Below are 20,103 nucleotides of genomic sequence, written 5' to 3' on the forward strand. Positions count from 1 at the left end.
TACAACACCAAGAGTGAACCCTAATATAAATGGACTATGGGTGTCAATCTAAGCTCATCAACTGTAACAAATATACCACTCTGGTGAGAAATGTGGATAAAGGATAAAGCTGTGTATGTGTGTGGGCAGAGAATATATGGGAAATCTCTGCAACTTCTACTCTGTTTTGCTGTGAACCTAAAATTTAAGTCTACAGGGGCTGTGAGTATAGTTCAGTAGTAGAGTGTTTGCCTAACATGCACAAGGCCCTGGATTCAATCCCCAGCACTGCAAAAAAATATTAAAAAAAAAAAAAAATTCAAGTCTACAAAAATAAATAAATAAATAAAAGGAAATAGGTGTGACTACAAAAGAGGACAGAGAAAGATGAGACTGGAAAAGAAAGACAGGAACCAGCTTATACACTATTGATATTCTGGAATACACAAATTCTTGAGGTTGGAGGTTGTTTTGTACATTGTAAAATGCTTAATACACTCCCTGGCCTCTGAGAGATGCCAGTAGAAACTCACCCTCTTCCAACTTGTTACAACCAAAAATGTCTCCTGACACTCACAAATGCCTCTTAAAGACAAAGCTTCCCCTGGAAGATTATTGCTAATATAAGGACCTAACAAATAATCAAGATGAAGGTTTGTTTCCATGAAAAAGTTCTAAGTTTTAGTATAGAGTGTAGTGAGAAGCTAGTAAGTAAGAGAATGTAAAAATCTCATTAACATTATTTTGGCTCCTGTGACTGGGAAAATGAGGGAAAGGGTGACATCAAGAGTAGAGGAAAATAAAAAAATTATTAAAAAAAAAAAAGAGTAAAGGAAGACTGTTGGTAGATTTTCAGAAGAGAAATTAGCTTAGGTTTTAACAGTGACAGGGAGAGATGGAGTAAGGTCCAGTTTATATTCTAAAGATGGAGCTGACTGGACTTAACTGAGATGAGTAAGGAAAAAAAGGAAGGATGATTCCAGGGGTTTTGGCCTCCACAAGTGGGCAGATGACGGTGCCACTTACCAAGATTGTGAAGTCAGGAGGGAGGCTGAGGACAGCATAAATGAAAGGAAGAACTTATAGTTCTGTTTTCTTCATGCTACATCTGTGATATCTACTAGATATCCCAAGAGGTAGTATGGAATAGAATAAGCCTAACACTCAAAGGGAAAAAATTAGTACTGGAGACAAGAATCTGAACCATTTTGCACATATAACTGATCTCTGAAACCATAAAAATGAGTGAATTACTTGAAAGCCCAGGGACATTTTCAAAAGGAAGTGGGTAGAGATAAACTCACAAAAAGAATCTAGAAAAAAAAATGCATAGCTAAGGGGTCAGAAGTAGTAATCGGTGTAAAATGCTGATGAGAGATCATAGACACTGAAATAAATGGCCACTAGCTCAGGCAAGATTGTACCCTTGATAAAAACAATTTCAGAAGCTGGGAATGTAACTCAGTAACAAATGCACAAGGCCCTGGGTTCCCCAGCACTACAAAAACATTTTTAAAAAGTAAAAACAATTTCAGCGAAGTAGCAGAACGAGACCTCAAATGGATCCGGCCAAAGAGAGAATTAGTGGTGAGGAAAGAGAGACAGCAAACAGAAACAATTCTGGAAAATTTCTACTGCCAAAAATGAAAAAGAAGGACCCAGCTGCTGGGGGCAGGGAGGGGTGCTGAAAAAGGAGGATCACAAGTTCAAAGCCAGTCTCAGCAACTTTGTGAGGCCTAAGCAACACAGCAAGACCCTGTCTCAAAATAAAAAATAAAAAGGGATGGGATGTTGCTCAGTGGTTAAACACCCCTCGGTTCAATCCCCAGTATGAAAAAAATAAAAACATTTTAAAAGTTTAAAAAAAAAAAAAGGAATTGAGCAGTAGTTGAAAGAGTCATAATGTGGAAGATAGGATGATGATTAACTTATTCAATTAAAGTATCAGTATTTGATAAGGCAGAATTTTATCCCTCTCTCACTTAACCACCCAGAGAAAATGAGCAATACATTATCCAAGAACCTATTGTTTTCACTCATCTCCCTCTAGAGTCCTGCTCTCGCCTAGAAGGTACAGTAACAGGACCTAGCACCATGTTATTCTCATCACTAAACAGGGACGGAGGAAGTAGAAGGAAATTATTTTCTTTCTAAGGCCATGACCCAGAAATCTCACACAGTACTTCCATTTACATCCATTTATCCAGAATTGAGTCACATGGCCACATCCAACTATAAGAGAAAGACTAGGAAATGTAGTCTCTAACTAAATGATGTAGTCTTTATTTATTCCCTCAAATAAAGCCTGAGTGAATTGGTGGGCAATAGCATCTAGAGGACAATCAGTTATCACACTACCTGTAACATAAGCCATGTGTGCCTGCTACAAGAGATGATCCAATAAACAGAATGATAATTTAAGAAATAAATAATTGCAGGACTGAAAGTCCTAAAAAAGTAAGAAAGAATGAGATCCAAGCACTTTTCATTGTCTCAGGGTCACTCTCCTCACGTCCTACATGCTTGACTTTTCAAAAGAAAGGATGCCCCTTGAACATATTTCTACTAAATTGAAATATGTAGCCTTTTCCTTCCATCTAGTAAATCAAGCAATGACACAAAATGAGTATGAAAATGTGGCCATGATGGAGCATTCTCACTTAGGCTGCATACCAACAGGTTGATTCAGAACTGTTGCTTCTGTCAGAGAGAACGATCAAATTTCAGAGACAGTCTACAAACTCATCTTGTATAGGCTCAAACTCACAAGACCACAAAGCCTCCTCTCCAGTAGTATATCCCAAATCCTCAAACTACTGATTAATTCAACTATCTCCCTATCTACTATTTTGTAATATTCTTTTTCCTAATATAGTTTTATCATCCTAATCAAATAAACACCTCCCAAGGGCAGAGACTCAATGGCACCTTCTTTCATATCTATTTTCCACCACATTCAGCATGGCACAAAGATAGATACACAGATGTACTTAATTGCTACTGATAAAAAAAATGTGGAGCTAGATGCAGTGGTTCACCCCTGTAATCCCAGCAACTTGAAAAGCTGAAGCAGGAGGATCACAAGTTCAAGATCAGACTTGGCAACTCAGTGAGATTCTGTCTCAAAAAATAAATAAATAAAAAAGGTCTGGGAATGTAGTTCAGTGGTAAAGTTCCTTTGCATTCAAACCCCAATACTTAAAAAGAGAAGAGAGATTTGATTCCCCTCATTCTAAATGGGGTCAGGATTGCTGCTGAATGTGAATGACCACTGGATTAAAAACAGTGAGCAAGTCCTGTCAGGTTCTCCTTAGGTAGAACAACAGAAAATGCAAATGCATTTTTAAAAACTCAGCCAGGCACAGTGGCACACACTTATAATCTCAGCAGCTCAATTTGAGTCCATCCTTGGCAATTTAGGAAGACCCCATTTCAAAATAAAATATTAAAGGGCTGGGGATGTAGCTTGTAGGAAAGTACCCCTGGGTTTAATCCTCAGTACTACCAAAAAAAAGAAAAAAAAAAAAAAAATCACAGAATTTTGGAGTAGTGGGGCAGGGGTACAGATCAATAATAGAGCACTTGCTTAGCAAGCATGAGACCCTGAGTTCGATCCCCAACATCACATACAAAATGATGATAATAATAAAGTTGAAACATGAAGGAACCTTAGAGACCTCCAGTCTGACCCTTCATTTTACATATGAGGAAAATGAGAGTCAGAGAGATGAATTACTTGTCTTAAGTCATAGACTATTCATAGCACAGCCAAGACAAACACCCAGGTCCTCCAGTCCCAGGTTCAAAATTCCTTTTCCTATTAAAAATTACTTTTTTTCAGTCTGCCTTTATATTCTGGGTAATTACTGAACTTCACAAGGTATGTTCTTCAAAGTTAATGAAAATGCTACTCATCTTAAGAGCTCTTTTTTTGTGTGGAGGTGCCAGGGATTGAACTCAGGGGCACATGACCACTGAGCCACATCCCCAGCCCTATTTTGTATTTTATTTAGAGACAGGGTTTCACTGAATTGTTTAGCGCCTCTCTTATGCTAAGGCTGACTTTGAACTCAGCCTCTTCCCTCCACAGCCTCCAGAGTCACTGGGATTGCAGGCATGCAGCACAGCACCCCAGCAAGAGTCCTTTTGACTACTTATCTTTCCAATGAAAAGAAGAACAGGAATTACTGTTTCCATCCTAAACACAAGGGAATAAAAACAGTGCAGCTGAATGGCCTACCCATAACCATGAGGCTAAACTCCAGAAAATAAAAATTTTACTGTTTTAGGACAAATGGAGGAATATCTCTGACTATGGTGCCTATATAGACAATTTGAACACACAGTAACACTTCCATATATTTCCTATGTTTTCCATCCCTGCAACCTCCAATGTTAATGGATATGACAATTCAAGGTATAAAATATACTAACAAAAAGACAGAGAGCCATAAGGAAAATAATTGAACATTCCTAAAAATCAAGATCTTACATCCGGTTCCAATATTCTAGTACATGTCCTTCTCATGAGAAATTTAAAAACACCCATTTCTGGCTTCCTTTTACCTGCGCCCCCTCTCTCTTAAATACCCAAGAAAGCGCCCTTGTCTAAGTATACTGAAAATATGTAATTATCTACTTTATCCAATTCTACATTTTACTACCTTAGGGAATATCCCTGTTCAACTTTCATATGTCCAGATAGGAAACCTCTGGTTTTATTTCTTTTTAACCTCAAAGAACATGCAGTCTCATCTTGAGGTGGGTTTTCTTTAGGTCTCTCCTTTTTTGAAGGGCAACAATTAGAGTCCTATATTTTTCTGGTGTAGGACTCTATGGTTATACGAAAGGTCACCTCCATCTCCAACCCACTGTTCCACCAAGGACAGTGTGGGAATTTAATACCCTCTCCTACCTCCCAAGATCATCTCACAGAATTTAAGCATCATCCAAGGCCATGTAACCACACAATTTGTAGGCCTACAAGAGTCATAATGACCCCAGTTCTGTTTTGTTTAATTCAGTCAGAACAATGGCCTTTTTTTATTTGCTCACTCTTCCTTTGGGATTAAATAAACCAGCAACTGAGATCCAGCAGCACACCAAATTTCTCAAATGTAAAGTAATTTAAGTCAAATAGTTGAAAAAGCAGCTCACCATTAAAGTCTGTAAATAGTAAACTATGCCTACCATTGGGGGGAAAAAATAGCTTTTATGATTTCAGCTCTAAAGAAGATGTTCCAGAGATATTAAAACGAATCACAAGGAAGACTTAAGAGTGTATTACCCATACAGGGAAGGTTATCTAAACTTGGTCAAATTAAAATGGGTTTTTCCCACATCTTTTTCAATTAAAGAAAGAAAGAAAGAAAAACAGCCAGTACCAAAATAGAAGTGATATTTAAACTTACCCTGCAAACTTAAGAATATTACCAGGAAATTACCAAGAACCAGAATCTATGAATAATAGAAGTATCTTTTCCCTCAGTATTAATTATCTGAAATATATAGGTATTTAGTAAATACAGAGTATAACATATAGGAAATTTCTCAAGCTATTCCAATTATTAGCTATTAACTAAACTAATAGTTTCAGTAAAGGAGAAAATTTCAGAACAAGTAGCATACTACTCGGCTGAGGAGTATACAATACTTCAGGCATGCTTTTAGACTAGAATTTACAATCATCATGTGTCACTTACTGAGTGTTTACTAAATGCCTGATATTTTGTTAAGCCTTGACACCTTTCACTTCAACCTCACTATGACATTCTAAGGTACTGTTATCCCTTGATGACAATGAAGGTACCTGAAGCACCAAAATAATAACTTGTCCAGGACCAAAGTTTATAAATATCACAGCTAGCATTTTAATCCAATTCTCTCTAGTTCCAAAGTAAAAATTAGTACCTTTCCACAGCTCTTAACTTTATAATGCTATGACAAGAAATACTATGTGTGCTAATTAAGCAAAATATCTGAAGTCCTAAATCAGAGTTGACAATTTTTTTCTGTCAAGGACCAGATAATAAATATTTTAGGCTTTCCAGGCCATGCTGTCTCTGTCAAGCGTGCTCAAGTCTGCTGCTGGAAACCAAAGTAGCCATAGACAACAAAAACAAGTAAGTGTGACTCTGTTCCCATAAAACTTTACTTAAGGACACAAACACTGGAGTTTCACATAATTTGTACATCAAGAAATATTACTCTTGAGTTTTTTCAACCACTTAAAATTTTTAAAAATCATTCCTAGTTCATGGGCCATTCAGGTCTGCATCCTATGTTTAGCCAACCCCAGTCTAAATAAGGCAGACAAATAAAAAATAGTTTTTGCTACTCACAAATCCTAACTTGTAACCTCCTTGGGTATTTTCAACTGATACTTTAAAGAAGCTCAAAATCTCAATAAATTTGTCCTGTTCCAAAATAACTGAAAATTCCAAGATTCTAAAACTGTAGGTATAAGAATTTTCTCAATAATGATAAAAATCACAAAATTTTGGAACTGGAAAAAATCTAACACATTCTAATCCCTTAGCTACATTTTTAAATTGCTGTTAACATTTAGGACAGCTTGCCAAGGACCAAGGATATGCTCAGTGGTTGAGTGCTTGCCTAGCAGGCATGAGACCTGGATTCAATACCCTACCCTGCAAAAATAAATAAATAAGAGCGTTTACCAGGCCAATTTGCCAAGTGAAATAAGACTGTGTTCAATACCAAGTTTATATGTAATGACAGTACTATCTTACACAGATGAAAACAGCTATACAAAGCATTTCCACATTCTTACTATTGTCTGATCCTGCACAACAGTATGAGGAGACAATGCAAGCTTTCTCAACCCTATTTTATAGATAAGGAAAACAAGTTCAGAAATGGCAAAGATGTGCCCAGGGGTGCCCAGGGAAAGTACACTCATCTATGAAGTGATAGAACCCCAAACACAGCCCAATTTCAAATCCTGGCTACCTCTTGACCACTTCCATGGACATCAGATTACATATTCATGGGTTAGAATCTAAAATTTCTCAAGGATGCTAGTTTTAGCCTTTAAAAACACAATTATGATGCACTTTATTTTTCTTTAGCTACCACAGTCCTCATAATGAAAATAGCTACTAGTGCCTGACATTTATTAAATGCATCTATAGGCAACAGTCTATATGTACACTGAGCAAATACTATGTCCAGGTCAGCTTGGTAAGGGAAAACACTATTGAATAAGTCATCCAAAGAAAGAACAAGCAACAAAAATCTTAAATTGTAGCACCAAAAAGAAAGAAAGAGAGAGCGAGAGAAAAAAATGATAGTGGAGAAGAATTTAATGCCTTTAAAGTCTCAGCCCAACTGCAGAAAAATTTCTGGTCACTGGAAAATGATGTGGGGCTGGGTAAAGGAAATAAAAGGAACAAAACTACTACTGGAATTCAAACCAACATCAAAGGCTCTAATGACAGTTGAGCCTACCTCACTGGTTCTTAGTTTCTCCCTGGAAAACAAAACAGTTATATAACTAAAGAACATTTCAAGTAGCGTTTCCTCTCTGTCCCACTTACATCTTTTCTGCCCCACTACTTCACCCTGTCCCCCACCTCCATGTGCAGGATCCTAAGTAAACTGGGCTGCCACCCTAGCTGTCTGGACAAGTCTCTGTCCAAAGTGCTGCTCTATTCCATGACTGCTAAAGTGACATGGTAGGAAAACAACTGGTTTAAACACAATTCCAACTTCACAACATTACAGATCCTTGTTGTATAAAACATCACCAAATGTCCAATTTTATGTCCACAGGTCCATTCCTGAAACTGGAAATCACATCATCATAATACCTCAACTTCACAAATAGCCCTATGAAAAAGAATACACACCAAGGAGTGCTTGGAAAACTCTGAAGTTGTGCTGTAACAGCAATTATTGTTTCTATTTCCTTCACACCTAAGTCCAAGGAATAAATGCAGACTCAGAGTTGGACTTCAATTCACTCAATACAAAAAAATACATCACTACTCAAAAATATCACAAAAAGATCCAATTTCTGAATCAAACTAGACATTTGTGTATTTTCAGAGACCCTGTACTATACCACCATTTGCTTTTTCTTCTTCACACAAAAATATACAGACCACTTTTTCAAAAGCAACCAAGGTATTGGTAAAGTTATTCCCATTCAGACTTACTTAAAAGGTCTAAATCTGTGCCAAATAAGACTCTGAAAGAATGGAAAATAAAAGAGATGCTGACAATGCCACCGCCCAGCTTCTAGTTATCCATGTAGCATCATGCAGTGCTCCAAGCATTTTACGAGCTGATTTTAATTCCAAGTGTAGATCAAAATTATAATTATCCAAGTTCTATTTCCTAAAAAATAACTATTAAACTGCATCCCAAGCATCCTGCTCTGGGCCTCTACCTCCCCTCCTCCTTCTCTAAGCTTCAGCCCTAGAAGGTGAGGTTATACAGGATCCAGAGGCAGACTAAAGCTAAGAAATCAAGTCCGACTTTCTCTCCCTACCTTGTCTTGTGTGCCATTTATGAAAATCTTTAACATAAACATTTAATCTAGTCAATAAAAATGAGAAAGACACTATGCAGGGGTGGCAGGGGAAGTCAAGGGGAAAAAAGGCACTAAGTCATCACTATCGTCCAACATGTAGCGCCAACTTCAGCCAATTAGAAAGATAAGAGGAAAAACTCCAGCGGAGTCCTGGGGAGCAGAGACATCTCGCTCAACTGCCCCCACACACACTGGGGGCCGGGACCTGCGCTGTCGACGGTGGACAGCCTAGAGGAAGTCTCGCGCCGGGGCTCCTGTGGGAGCACCCGGGTCCCCAAGGCCCCCACTTAGCCATTCCCGGGGAGTCGCGGCTACTGCCTGACTTCAGCCTGGGGCGCAGAGCACTGCAGCAGGCCAGGAATCCGTCCCAACGCCTCATTCGCTAAGGCCGTGAGGAAACGCGGGATGCGAGCGCGGGAGGCTGTGGGCCCGCAGCCCCGAGCGCCCCAGGAGGCCGGGAGAAGAGTCCCGGGGAGGAGGAACGAGGAGAAACCCGAGATGGTCCCTCAAGAACATTCGATCAGGAGGCTCTACTTTAAAAAGAATTTTTTCTAAGAGAGAAAGAATGGCCCCCGCAGCCTTCCCCGCGGCGCCAGCCCACGTCACCGGCGCCCCCGGCCCGCCCGCGCCCCCGCCTTACCGAGCCCCGCGGCCCCGCCGCGCCGCGGCGTCGCTGCGCCCCGCTCGCCGCTCCGTGTCTGCCCTCCGCGGGCCGGGCCGGACGCCCTCCGCCCGCCGCTGCCGACGCCGCTGCGCCTAGAGCCTGGCCGCCCAGGGCCGCCGCGGGGGCTCGGCCGGGCGCCCCCAGCGCCAGAGCCGCATCCCGCCTCGCCACCCCGTCAGGCTCGGGGGCGGGGGAGCCGGGCTCCCGGCCGCGGCCTCGAAGTCCCCACCTCCGTCGCGCACCGCGCTCGCCCTCCCGCGGCGGATCAGCCCCGGGGGACGCGGGTTCTCGGGCTCCAGAGCCCCTCACCCCGACGCCTTCCGGCCGCCCCCGCCCCGCTGGCCGGCGCGCGCCCCCGCCGGAGCCCGCCGCCCGCCCTGCCTCCGCCTCCTCCGCTCCGCCTCCTCCCGCACCCGCGACGCCCGCAGCGGGGAGAAGAGGCGCGCCGCCGCGGCCGCGGGCACGAGCACGCGCAAGGAGGGCGGGCGGAGCGCGCGCGCGGCCGTGAGGCGGGGGCGCGCCAAGGCCTCGCCTGCTGTTGTCCCTGGAGCGCACGTGCGCTGCGGGGGGGCGGCGAAGGGCATGCAGGGGCCCCTCCTCAGGGTGGGGTAGGGTAACCCGCTGGGGTGGCAGAGCGAGCCGAGCACAGGTCAGGGAATGAGATGCTGCCCCAGGGGTCGAATGTGGTCTTTTGCCTCGGCCTCTGCATCGTGCTCTGGTGCAAAAATAAAAAACCTGCAGCAACAGCAACATCAGGAAAAGGCGTCTCGGAGACTACGGCAGTGGCTCCTCTCCACTCCCATCTGACCCCAGAATACTGTCGCTGCACCAGGGAGGAGAGGGGGGCGTTGCCACAAGTCGAAGATCTTTGCCTCTCCCTCCCTTGCTCATTTGGGTGCGCAATCAACTCACGATGCTTATTATTTAGAATCGGGATGGAGAAGTGCCTAAAGTTCCTTTAGTTGGTTTCTTCATTCAGAGTTATAGACCAGAAAATTGAAAGTGGCATATCAGATCAAGGGAGAGTAAAGACAAGAAAGGGGGAAAGAATAGCAAACCTGAAGATGCATGGCTATACTGAAAAGAGATTTTGGAAGCAAGTGAAGGAGCTTCCAGGAAACCCCCTGCCTGTGGATGGGATTGCCCTTGGTTCTTGTTCCTTTTGTTCAGCCTCCAAAGGCTGTGCAGCACTTCCACCTGCAACGACCATCGGAGTGACAGAATGCAGGAAAGATATCTTGACATTCTACCGTTTTCCATTTTTTTTTCTTTTATATATGTATCTTTCAATCCTTGTGACTCATTTTGCATCTGATGTTGGGGGGAGAAGAGGGGTGTTAACCTATATAATTTGCTCTTATTCTCAAGCCTATTAATTCCAAATACTGCATCATCTAATGTCACTGCAGTGATTTGGGTCCACTCAGCATTTAGTCATTTCTATTGAAGCCGTTGAAAATAAAACAGGGCCTTGACTACAGTTAGCAAAATTTCAAGAGCATGATAAACTGGTATTTCACCACATTCTGGAGACAAATTAGGGAGTGAACATGAACAAAAATCTGCCAGTTTCAGTATAACCAAAATTTCTTTACAGACCAAGAATCTGCATGTTTTCTAACATGGAACTAGAGAAGAAATAGAATGAGACCCAAACTGGGATGGGAAAAATATAGAGACCAACTTTCAATAAGTGCAATAAGTGCATCTCAACCTTCTACGGGAAATAGATGCATTTGGGATGCATAAGGGTCTTTGTGATACTTCTTAAGCGATAAAGAGTGGGGGGGGGGCGTGTTGCACGCCTGCAATCCCAGTGACTTGGGAGGCTGAGGCAAGAGAAGAGTGAGTTCAAAGCCAGCCTCAGCAAAAGCAAGGCACTAAGCAACTCAGTGACACCCTGTCTCTAAATCAAATACAAAACAGGGTGGGAGATTGGGCTCACTGATTGAGTACTCCTGTGTTCAATCCCCCAAAAAAAGAGAGAGAGAGAGAAACACCAAGGTAAACAATGAAAACTGGAGAACTTCAACATAAGACCATAGTTTAAAAAGTATTCTTTTATCTAATGCAGCAGCACCATGGGGTTTACCCTTGGGTCATAGAGTCATCTCTGCCTTAGAGCAACAAGTGTGTATTTGGTAGCTTGTGTCATTCTCAGGGTTTGGTAAACATTACATGCAAATATCCTGTGATACTAAGAGGAGGTCTGTGTGGGATAGAAAGCACATCACCATGGAAAACAAGTTTTGCCAAAGACTGCAGTGTCTTGGCTACTCTCAGTTAAGATCATGATATTGCATTATTTTTGGAAAGACTTCATTCACATCCCAAAGTTTTGCCATAAAATCCTGAAACTTAGCTGCAACTACTGAATGTTAAATGGTTGAGGTGGTAGAGGTGAGTAATATATAAAGGAGCTAGGATTTCTGTATCAGTCAACCTCCCATCACTATGACAAAATACCTGAGATATTCAACTTATGAGGGAAAAGAATTATTTTGACTCATTGTTCCCAAGGTCAGTTGGCACTATTGTTTTTGGAGGAAAGGCAGAATATCATTGCAGGGAACCTGTGTTATAGCAAAGCTGTTCATCTCATGGAGACAGAGAAACAAAAGACAAAGAGGAGAGGGAGGAACGGACTGGTGTCTCAGTATCCCCTTCAAGGACATACCCCCATGACCTAACTTCATTCCACTAGGCCCCACCTCCTAAAGATTCCGCCATCTCCCAAAAGCACCATAGGCTGGCAACCAAACCTTCAGCATTTAGGTCTATTGGTGATATTTACAATCCAAACCATATGATGTATACATTGGATGATACAGATATTTTGGGTTAGACCCTAAAAACATTTTGGTAACTATCCCCCTGTTTATATTATATACAGTTCAGAAAAAGAACAAATGTACTGCACATGTGTTTTCCAAATGCCAGAGGTGTTTAAGCAAGTTCAAGGGTGTTGATACTCCTTAATCTGTTCTGAGCCAGCACTCCCTCTCCTGGGATAGAACTATCCAAATGTCCTATGAATCAGTACTTACTGCTGCTAACCTTGCATATAAACTCAAGGTTGTAATTGCCAGGCAACTCTGCAGCCATCTGACCTTGATGTTTCAGATGTTTGTAATCAATTACCTCTGTCCTAATAACACCCTCAGTGATTAAATTCATAAATCACAAAAATCGCAACATCCCCTAAAAAAGAAAACGTCTGTTCAACCATAAAATACTGCTAAGTAACTGAATTTGCTACCTGTGTATGGTTTGATTCAATATTTACAAAGTGAGGGGCAGGAAAGAGGATAAACTCCCCCTCTCTCTGAAGCTGTTGGAGGCCTCAGTCTGGCCTCCTTTCTCGGCCTTGGCACTGTCATCTTCCAGGAGGTGGCAGTTGGGCTCACTCCCCGCATCTCAGATCTGTTGCATTGCAGTCCCCTGTAGGCACCAAAGCAGCATCACGGTGCAGACAAGTTGAGCCAGCCAGGAAGGCAGCTACACAAATGACTGCAACACTTACCTAACCTTGAGTTTCAGAGAGTCTGGGAACTGAGGAAGGGAGAAAGAGGAAGCTTATTTACACCCCAAACTGAATAGCTGGCTTAAGAAAAATAAGTTGCTGAGAGTGGGTCAGGTTTAGTAAAGAATTTTCCCAAAGTGACAATTGGCATTGCCTTGCTTCCTGCCATGCCCCTCTCCCTGCCCCCACCAAGGGAAGAGCTTAATATTGCACCCCCATAAAACAGGACAACAAAAAAGGTTTTTGAGGAAAAAGACATGTTGTCTCTCTGTAGCATTCTCCTAGCTAATATCCAAGGAGTAGCTTCTCTAAACATTGAACCCTTTAAAACAACAACAAAACTACTATTGGACAGCATTTTAAGAAACATTAGTAGACCTGTTCACTGAGATTTGACAAATCTGTGGTATGTTCATTGAAATGATAAACTTTCCATTTTCTCTCCTCTCCCCAACACATTTTGGTTTATTAGCCTCTATCGCAATACTTAAGAACTTTTGATTATTCTTCCATGAAAAATTTGTTTCCATCTTTAAACTATAACAACAGTCATACCTATCTACATGTCTGTTTTTTAATCCTTCAGCTCCTTTGTGGGCTCCTCCACTAAATCCTTCTCCTCTTCCAGAATTCTAAAGGTTGATTGCCCATGGGTTCTCACCTTGGGCCCTTCCTATTGTCTTTCTACATTCCCATCCTGCCACAATCTCTTCCATCCTAAGACTTTAAATAGCCTCCACTCACTGATGAATGTATACTTTTAACCCCAACCTCTTCCCAGGACTCCAGGCTCATATATCCAGCAGCCTCACTGACATTTTCACTTGGATAACTCAAACTTAAAGTGTCTAAAACAGAACTCTTGACTGTCCATATTCAGAATAACCCCAAAATTGCTTCCTCCAAGTCTTGCCCATCTAATGACTAAAATTCCTCTTTCAACCACCATATTCATTTCAACAGCAAATCCTTCCAATTCTACCCTCAAAATTGAAACCAAGTCAAGCAGCATGCTTATAATCCCAGCTACTCAGGAGGCTGAGGCAGGAGGATCACAAGTTCAAAGTCAGCCTGGACAACTTAGCAAGATGCTATCTCAAAATCAAAAAACAGAAAAGGCTAGCAGGTCTGGGAAGATAGCTCAGTTGGTAGAGTGCTTGCCTCACATGCACAAGGCCCTGGGTTCAATCCCCAGCACTGCAGGAAAAAAAAAAAAAAAAAAGAAAAGAAAAGAAAAGAAAGGGCTAGGGAATGTAGCTCAGTGGTAAAGTGCTTGCCTAGTATGTGCTAGAACCTGGGTTTGGTTCCCAGTAAAGCCCTTCTCTCACACACACACACACACACACACACTCTCTCTCTCTCTCTCTCTCTCTCTCTCTCTCTCTCTCTCTCTCTCTCTCTCACCAAACACCCTAACTCAATCTTCTGTCCCTATGATCATGAATGTAGCTCAGTGGTAAAGTGCTTGCCTAGTATGTGCTAGAACCTGGGTTCGGTTCCCAGTAAAGCCCTTCTCACACACACACACTCACTCTCTCTCTCTCTCTCTCTCTCTCTCTCTCTCTCTCTCTCTCACACACACACACACAAAAAAAAAAAAAAAAAAAAAAAAAAAAAAACCCTAACTCAATCTTCTCTCCCTCTTAGCTATGCACACCACATCTGTCCCTATGATCATTCTCCTGTGTGACTACAAAAGGCCCTACAGTGATCTCCCTGTTTCCATTCTTTACTCTCTGTGGTCTATTCTCAACATGGCTACCAAAGAATTTGTTTTTAAAACATTACTTTGAAAATATCATTCCCCCTGCTTAAAACCCTGTAGGATTCTGAGCTTTTAACCACACTGCAATAAAATCCAAAGTCCTTTCCCTGATCTTTCCAGTCCCTTCAGCCCTGCTCATCTCTCTAATCTCTACCTTTTGCCATTCATTCTGCTCCAACCACAACCACCTCCTCCTACCTTTCCTCAAATCTGCAAGGTGCACCTCACCTTTCACACTTTTAAATTAACCTTCTGACTCACTATACCTAAAATAGTTCTGCCTTCTCTGTTCACTTACTCTGCTTTTTTTTTTCTCCCACAGCACTTATGACCATGGAATTAAGTTGTGTAGTCAATATTTATTATTTGTCTCTCTCAGTAAAATATAAGGTCCATAAGGGCAGGAACTTTGTTTATTCACCATTGTATTCATATCAGTGAATGAGTAAATAAATGGTACTACCAGGATACAAAATTTATTTGCTCACTTCTTATCTGCTGGTGCTTATTGCTATGGAGCTATCTTTATACTTATTACAAACAGGAATTCACTCCAAATCAAATCAAAACAAACTATCCTGAAAATCTAAGAAAATATCAAGATTTAGCAAAGAAAGGCATATAGTAAATAGGTAATTTAATGCTTATAGGATAAGATCAAAAGTCTCACCTTGCAATTAGATTTGATTTATAGAAGTAAAGACAGAAAAATTAAAGTTAAATTATGTAAAAATGCCTTCTCATTCTTAAATGAAATAATCACCATGTTATAAAGGAATATGGTAAATTTTAGGAAATGCAAAACTTACCTTTCATTTTTTTTTCTTGCCCCACCATGTAAATTTTCATAAGTTTTAAGTTGTGTTTCCATCTATAAAATGGGCTTTCTCTCTTTCTTCTTGAGTGAGTATCATAAAGGTAGAATGATTTAATTATTATGAAAATGCTTTGGAAGAAAGAAAATTTGGAAATTAACAGTGATTACTATAGTTCCCTTTTTTTTTTTTGTCTAGAATTTTGAGAATCAGGAAGAAAAAATATCTTTTAAATTATATCTAAACACTAATGAAAACCAGCATTTCTAAATCACTCAGCATCTCTAAAATTATCAGAAAAAAATTTAGATAGCAAAGTGCTACCATTTGGATATGATTTAATGGTGTCCCCCATGTTTCATATATTAGAAGCTTGGACCCCAGTGTCACAAAGTTAAGAGGTGAGGTGATGGTACCATTTTTTTATTTTTTTTAAGATGAAGTCTCTCTCTGTTGCCTAACCAGGCTGGTATCAAGCTTGTGAGTTCAAGTGATCCTCCTGCCTCAGCTTCCTAAGCAGTTGGAACTCAGGTATATACCAACATGCCTGGCTAGTGAGAGAGTTAAAGAGGCAAAGCCCAGTGAGAGTTAGTTAGGTCACTGCGGGTACTGTCCTTGGAAGGGATTAAAATAACACTCATGGGAACCTGAGTTAGTCCTCTTAAGTGCAAGTGATTATTAGAGGGTGAGCCTGCTCCCCAAGAGTGCACAATCACTGAGCCACATTTTATTTTTTATTTTGAGACAGGGTTTCTCTAAGTTGCTTATGGCTGCACTAAGTTGTTGAGGTTGGCTTTGAACTGGCAATCCTCCTGCCTTAGCCTCCTGAGATGATGGGATTACAGAAATGTGCCACCTTTCCTGGCTCTCTCTCCTGCTAGTATCCATTCTCACCATGATGCCATCTGCTCTCATGTGATACAAAGGGGGTGGGGTGCTAGAGTCAGCACATGCTATTTGGACCTTCAGCCTCCAAAACTATGAGACAAATAAACCTCTTTTCTTTACAAATTCCCCAGCCTCAGTTATTTCATTATATCAAAAGAAAACAGACTGTAATGGTTTAGATCTGGAACATCCCCAATACAGAAATATTCAAAGGTGAGAAAATAATTGGATCATGATGGCTCTGACATCATCAATAGATTACATTGATAGACTCACAGCTGAATGAATATTGGGAGGTGGTAGAAACTGTAGGAGGTGGGAGGTGGGTGAAGAGAGTAGATCCTTGCAGGTGTGTCCTTCAAACTGTATCTCATTCCCAGTCTCTTCCTCTCTATGTGCTTCCTGGCTGCCATAACCAGATATGCTCCACCATGTCCTTTCATCATGATGTTTCTGCTTTCTACAGGTCTAAAAGTAATAGAGCCAGGTAACCATGGACTGAAACTATGAGCCAAAATAAACCTTTCCTCCTTTAAGTTGTTATTCTCAAGTATTTTATCACTGCAACAGAAAGCTGATTAACACACAAACACGCAAAACAACCCATAAAGTCATTCAAGTTTACACAATCCATTTTATAGTCAAATGTGAACCTGGTCCAGAAAATGAAGGGAATAGCATTAAAATGTAAATATTTGTATAAAGTATTAATTCTGCTTCTCCCCACCCCCATTCTGAGGATTGAACCCAGAGTGTTCTACAACTGAACTACATCTCCAGTATTTCTTAGTTTTCATTTTGTCACAGGGTCTTGCTAATGCTGAGGGCTGGCCTTGAACCTGCAATCCTCCTGCCTCAGTCTCCTAAGTGGCTGGGATTACAGGCATGTGCTGTTGCAATTGACTTAATTCTGCTTCTTATAAAGCAAAATTATGTGGAGGTTCAAGAAAGCATTAATGTACAAAAAGGGAAGATTACATTTCTCCAATGAGATCTTTAAGGAGCAGCAAACTGTCTGGAAAAGGAGTAGGGTGTAGGAACTTTTTGAAACTCTATCCCCAGGAAGCATGCTACTTTAGAGTATGTGCTTCATCGAAGTGACTTGGAAGAAGCTAAATCTCCCATTGTTGGCTGTAATAGTCATGAGATGTTCTTACTGCTCATGAGAAAACAGACTCTCTCTCTCTCTCTCTCTCTCTCTCTCTCTCTCACACACACACACACACACACTCTCTCTCTCTCTCACACACACGCACACACACACACACACACACACACAGATTTTACTGTAAACACATGGAATGCTCCACTCCTCCCTCAGAGCTCTCCTGAATCAGCACTCTACTCAGACACGTGGTGATGCTCCCAACCCCAAAGCCTTTTATTAGATCTAAAGAACTGAAGCCAGCGTTGAGGAAATGCATGGGAAAGTGACTTGGGAAAGCAAGAGATCAAAGAGAGGTCACTCAACTCTGGAGCTGCCGCTTTCCCAGGGTGCTCTCTACAATTCCCCTCCCACGATTTTGTCTTTTATAGCTTCCAGTTTCCAGAATTTAATGTAGCTCAGAAAGTCTAAAACATCTGTGTTTTCCTGCTATGTTCAAAATACATACTGGATGAGAATTTAACCTATGTTTCTAACACTGAATGCAGTAGATGTGAGGTTTCCCAGGCAACTTGAGAAGAACTGTGTAGAAAATCCTATATGATATTTTTTAAAATTTTTTATTTTTTTTAGTTGTCTATGGACTTTTATTTATTTATATGCAGTGCTGAGAATCGAACCCAGTGCCTCATACATGCGAGGCAAGTGCTCCATCACTAAGCCACGACTCCAGTTCCCTACATGGTATTTTATTTTATTTTTTTCAAAAATCACTTGTACTTAGCTCAAGAAGTTATTTTATATTTAACTTTAAGTATGGATGATCCCCAGATATATTGAGGGTTGGGGTCACAATATATCAAACAAAACAATAAAACTATCCTATCAAAATATTATTCCCCTGTTCCCCACTCAATTTTTCCTATTATGTATTTCATGTTGAAAACAAACAGCATTGCTCCTCAGAGTGATATAAAAAGCCAGTCTCAAGCAGAGTTGATAACAAACTCAAACTTACTAGTTCACTTCTTTCTCAGGTCATGGTCTAATTTAAAAAGTATTTCTCTGAGCTGAGCGTGGTGGCACACATCTGTAATCCCATCAACTCGGGAGGCTGAGGCAGGACCATTACAAACTCGAGACCAGCCTGGCAACTTAGCAATTCCTGTCTCATAAAAACTAAAAAGGGTTGGGGATGTAGTTCAGTGATAGAGTGCCCCTGGGCTCAATCCCCAGTACAGGGGGAGAAAAAGGTATTAAAGTATTTTTCTGTAGTCCTTGATGGATTTAAAAAAAAAAAGCAAACAACCCCCACCTCTGACTCCTGGCAAAGAATACAGTACTACTATAGAAATAATAGATCAAACTGGTTGAGAAAAATATAATTTAGTTCATTCAGAGTGCACCTCTGTGTACTTTTCAGTAGAAGACCTAATGTTTCATCAAGTATGAGACTGCTGACTTTGAGAGAAACTGAAACAAAGAGAGATTCAAAATCCAGCTAAAATTTGGTCTATTTTTTATGATAATAAAAGACATGCCACTTTTTGTTTGTTTGGTAAATATATATTGATGACTGGACAGCATAAAACTGGACAAGAACATTATTTAAGAGTAATATAGCTGGGCAGAGTGGTGCACACCTATAATCCCAGCTGCTTGGGAGATTGAGGCAGGCGGATCACAAGTTCCAGGCCAGCATCTACAACTTAGTGAGACAGTGTCTCAAAAAATAAAAAGGGCTGGAGATACAGCTTGTTGGTAGAGTGCTCCTGAGTTCAATCCCCAGTGCCATAGAGAGAGAGAGAGAGAGGGGAGAGAGAGAGAAAGAAAAAGAAAAAAAAAAAAAAAAAAAAAAAAAAAGAAAGAAAGAAAGAAAGAAAAAGATAGCTAGCTCAGTAGTAGAGTCCTCCTGGTTCAAATCCCCAGTACCAAAAAAGAAAAAAGAGGGTTACCCATGTGGTATAATTCAGATTTTAAGGGTCCCCCAAAGACTCATGTGTTAAAAGCTTGGTCTCTTGTTTGGCACTACTGGAACTAGATAGAACCTTTAAAGAGGTGAGGACCAGTGGGAATTCCTTAGGTCATTGGGACTGTGCCTTGAAGGGTATAATGGGACCTTGGCCCCTTCCTCTTCCTTTTAGTTCTTGACCTTGAGGTGAGTGGTTCATGGACTAGAACCTTTAAAAGTATAAGCCAAAATAAACCTTTATAATTATCTTCATAATTATATCTTTATAACGATCTCAGATATTTGATATAATAATGGAAAGCTGATTAACACACCATGCATTCCAATACATGGAAGGAGACAATCCCTCAAAAGAGAACACCCCCTTTATACTCCCTTTCTTCCCATCTTCCACCGGAGAGGAGAAAACAAAGGGTCCTGTGTTAACATGTTCACCTGCTGCAGTTGGCCCTAACTCTTCCCATGACTACAAGAAGACAACATCAAAGATGAATTCATATTCAGGTTCAGCAACTTAAGATACGCACTGGTGCATTGATTAGGCAAAACACTGGCATTTCAAATGCTTAGTTCTTTTTGGGGTTCTACAGGCAGCTAAACCTGAATAAGAGGGCAATTTTTCCATCCCAATCCATTTCATAATTACTAGCTCTGCTTCTGGTGGGGCTGGCTCTCACATCTTACACCTCCCTAATCCTGGTACAGTTTTTGGAGACAGATTAAAAACCTCTTTGGCATTTTTTTTGTGGGGTCAGGCAATGCTGGGGATCCGACCTAGGGCCTCACACATGCTAAGCAAGTGTTTTACCACCAAGCTAGATCCCCAGCTCAGAAG

General features: G+C 41.1%; 1 protein-coding gene across 1 annotated transcript in view; it reads right to left on the minus strand.

Moving 5' to 3' along the window:
• Nucleotides 1-9,582, minus strand: part of Arhgap32 (Rho GTPase activating protein 32) — a 274,334-nt gene extending 264,752 nt beyond the window's left edge. Inside the window, exon 1 of the mRNA XM_047516852.1 lies at nucleotides 9,177-9,582. The gene's annotated coding sequence lies outside the window, so the exon portion shown is untranslated. The remainder of the gene's footprint in view (nucleotides 1-9,176) is intronic.
• Between the last annotated feature and the right edge of the window lie 10,521 nt (nucleotides 9,583-20,103).

The sequence above is a fragment of the Sciurus carolinensis genome, chromosome 11 (genome assembly GCF_902686445.1).
Source record: "Sciurus carolinensis chromosome 11, mSciCar1.2, whole genome shotgun sequence".
NCBI classification, from domain to species: Eukaryota; Metazoa; Chordata; class Mammalia; order Rodentia; family Sciuridae; genus Sciurus; species Sciurus carolinensis.